At 36.8% G+C, this 4045-nt stretch overlaps 1 non-coding gene across 1 annotated transcript; it reads left to right on the top strand.

The window, feature by feature from the left end:
• Positions 1-3559: 3559 nt before the first annotated feature.
• Positions 3560-3666, top strand: LOC111904713 (small nucleolar RNA R71). The gene has a single exon (XR_002854610.1). It is a non-coding gene; the product is annotated as a small nucleolar RNA R71 (small nucleolar RNA).
• Positions 3667-4045: the final 379 nt, after the last annotated feature.

Here is a 4045-nt window from a genome sequence, read left to right as displayed (position 1 = left end):
TTTCTAGGACTTATCTTATGGTTGCTTGGTGGACGAGCAACTAGATACGGATAAGAACTAAAACCTTAATCTTTACACCTATATAAACCCCCTAGGGCTTAGGAACTCGTCTAACCCTTCCCAAGAGGTCCTAAGGACGAATTTGTATACCTTTCCTCTCTCTATATACCTTCTCCACTTGCTTATGGTGTTTGTAAGGCATTAGAGGAGTGACACTTGTGACTCTCAGCTTTCCAAGGTCAATTCAAGTAGGAATTGGATTGTTATTGCTATATAACAATCAATGTATGTTCTTAAACCTAATTACATGTGAATTATGATTTCCATATGCTAGAATTAGGGTTCAAAGTCTTGGATTCAAAGTATGTACAATAGAGAAACCTAGATCCAAGCTTTAGGGTTTGTATGAGCACATAGGATGTCTTATGACTAAAACCCATCAAAAAAGAGGCCCAAAGACTTGTTTAAGACTAGAAGCCCATCACCACTTGAGTTGTATTAATTCTAAGCTTCAATTAGAGACCCAGTTGAGAGTTTATGGCCAGGAGTTTACTCCCCTGGGCCGTAAACTCCAAAACATATGGTCATTTGACCATAAACTCCCATTAGAGGTCTTGCACTCCTTTGTTGCAACCCATTAGCCTGCTAACACTTGACCAAAAGTGTTTTCCTCGCGTTAAAATGTTTATACTTGTATAATTAGTGTTTTAAATCACTAATTATTTATATACATATGTCTTCATATGTAATTAGGATCATTGTGTGTGTCTAAAGTCTTCACTTGACACCAAGCACTTGTCCGATCCTTCCTTATGATAACAGTCCGTTCAATTCCAGTCAATTACTGCAGGTGAGTTCACACCCCTAAATCAATGTTTTAAACTGTTTTTAAATGTTTTATGGGGGGAGGGATACAAGTAGAATTATGCTAAGTATTATATCAATCACATGTGATTAATAAGCAGCATTCAAATGATTGGCTACTCATTAGCCGTTTTACCAAACAGTTTCCTTCAAATGTTTTTCATAAACACTTTATGTGTTTAAAAACTCCTTATTACACTGTACATTATACTCTGTATATTACATTTCAAACTTATTTACAATTGTGTTTCAAACAAATGTTCTTTATACTAAACTTATTTACAATTGTGTTTCAAACAAATGTTCTTTATACTTATTTACAATGGATGATGTTGTTGCTTGTTTACTACTTTTCATTGTTGTGATACTTTACATGATGTCCTCCACCTCAGAACGTTTCCGCCATTCTTGGTTTTGGGGTGTGACCGCTTACTAGCACTGTCAGAGCGTGCAACGTATTTGGAAAAGCTCTTGAACAGTAACGTGAACAGACCGTTCCACATTAGAGGAAGATTGGGCTTCCTGATCTTGGACAACAACGAGATATCCCCTATGTAACTTATTTGGTAAAACATGTTGATGAGATCGGTGGAGGAAATCGAGTCTGGATCCACAAGACATTCAGATGAATCAAGCACTAACATTCTACAGAACCGAGCTTTGTTGATCGAGGTTCTGCTTGTGGCAACCTCGAAGGTTATGATGTCATCATCTTGAATGTAGGTTATAGAAGAATACGTCTTAGAAAGATGGACCAGTAGAAAAGATTCTGCCATGGTAAGAGCTTGAGCCAATGGCGAGAGCCTCAAGCATTCAATCATCATCCTTAGGGTTTCATTATATAAAGAGGAGTCAAGATCGAGAATGAGTTTTTGACCGAGCTTCAAATTCGAGAAGATGACAAATGTTGATTGATCAGCTAAAGATGCAGTTGTAGATGATCAAGCCATGATAGCAATGATGAAGTTGATGAATAGTAAGCTGAGAGAGAAAATGGTTTTTTTCTTGAGGGTTTTGTGAGTTGTAAGAGAAAATCAATCATCGAAAAACCTTTTATACGTCATGAGTGGTTAGAGAAAATTGACGTTTGATTTTCCTATATCCCGTAAAAGTGGCCTATGATAGCGTGACTTTATGTTCAATGATTTTATGCTTGAGATTGTGTTTGAGCATTCTGCTCAACAGATGATTAAATCGATTAAAAGTTTGATCTAGTTTTTTCATCAGAGTTTCGCATAAAAGCTCCAAACTCTGATTCAAGTAATGTTTTCATGGAATGTTCCAAGTCAGTGTCACTTGAATAAAGTTACTACAAACTATCCCATATATCTTTCGTTGTACTACATGCTCTCACAAGACGAAACGTATCTGGAGGAAGAGCAAATTTGAAAATTCTCATAGCTTTTATGTTGCTCTTAAGCTTGTTCCTCTCATCGGTAGCAACATCTTTATTTTCAATAAGTATTTTATCGTACTCATATAAATTTTTTACCGTCTCTCTTGTGAATACATGAACGTCTCCACGGTCACTGAATGACATATAGTAGCACCATGTTCTTCGATTCCAAGAACATAGTCTTCGAATTGCAATGCCCAAATTCATAATCTTGAGGAAAGACTATCAGAATCTTTGTAGTAGATCCCACAGAGAGATTGAAAGAAAGAGTATGAGGCTCTTCATTCTACAGGATGTCAAGAATTCACTAAACCAGATATAGAATTAGAAGAGTAATACGTGAATCGATATCTAAGGAAAAACTAGAGATCTAGATCTAAAGCCTACAACCGATTGAAGTGATTGAGACACCAACAACAGGTTCAAGAAAAATGACAAACCCTGGTAAAAACTCAACAAAAGAATAGCGAATTAATTACACTATCTCCTGCTCTGATACCAATTGTGAGAACAATAACTATGATCGATAGATTCTATAGTGAAAAACGTGAAATAAATGACAAGAACAATGATCAAAATAGAGTTGAATGCTTTGATTATAAATAACCATACAAGAGTTCAATCAGAACTTCTCTATAAGAGCTATGCATCGCGACTAAAGGTTAACCCTAATAATACATACATGCAACATTTACAGGCTAGACGATAAGCATAAACACGAGAATGGACAGGCCCATCCCGGTAAAAGTAAACCTATAAATGATATATTTGACACAAGATTAATTAGGCGAACACAAAATTCATTTTCTTCTGAAGTGGTGGTTGTTCTTTTTGGTAAAAACCTCGACCGGTTTGTCTAATATTATCATCTTTTTGCTTCTTGTACTCTTCATATGAAAACCACTCCTTTTTGGGCTTCTTGTAGCACTTGAGTAGCAAACTTGTGATTTTTGGTTACCATTCTCACCTAGATCACAATCTTTAGTAAAATGTGACCCAATACAATTATCACACCTAACTCTTGTTGCATGGATAGCTTGATCCATCTTTGTCAACCGTTGATCCATATTCTCTAACTTCATCAAAACAATAGCTATACTTTCATTTCCTCTATCTCCTTTACCTCTAGTAACGTCCTCTTGTGGGTCGTGGTACTCACATGAGTGCTTTGAGAACTCTTTAATCAGTTCCTTAATAGTTGTCGCCTCCTTTTTCTTTATTGGTCCTTGAAGGTCAAGAAGTTGCCATGTTGTGACATTCACTCCATCATAGAAAATGGACACTTCTTGTAGGACATTGAGATTGTGTTGAGGACAACTTCTAAGCAAGCCCTTGTTTCTCTCCCACACATCATATAAGGACTTGGAAACCTCTTGTTGAAAATTAGCAATCTTTTTCTTGAGCTTTGAGATCTTCTAAGGTGGACTAAATTGCTTAATAAAATCATCATGTAGATTTGCCCACGTAGTAATGGATCCGGACATGAGTGATTCCAACCAAACCTTGGCTTCACCGATAAATGTCACTGGAAACATCCTAAATAACATAGATTCTCTTAGAACATTTGTAAGACCCAATTCCTTGTATGTCTTAGATTCAGGAATTTTATGTATTTTTCTCTAGGACTCAACGAGTTGGTGGCCCAACTCGTCGAGTAGAGACGGGATCCGCGGGAAGTTTAAGTGACTTACTCGACGAGTCGGAGACTGACTCGACGAGTAGGTGTTGTTTGAGTGAAACTCTAAATTTGAGGGTTTGCACCCTATTTAAACGTCTTATTGCAAC

Source organism: Lactuca sativa, chromosome 4 (genome assembly GCF_002870075.4).
Source record: "Lactuca sativa cultivar Salinas chromosome 4, Lsat_Salinas_v11, whole genome shotgun sequence".
NCBI lineage: Eukaryota > Viridiplantae > Streptophyta > Magnoliopsida > Asterales > Asteraceae > Lactuca > Lactuca sativa.
The sequence above is the reverse complement of the archived record's forward strand: the minus strand, read 5'-3'. Positions and strand labels throughout refer to the sequence as shown.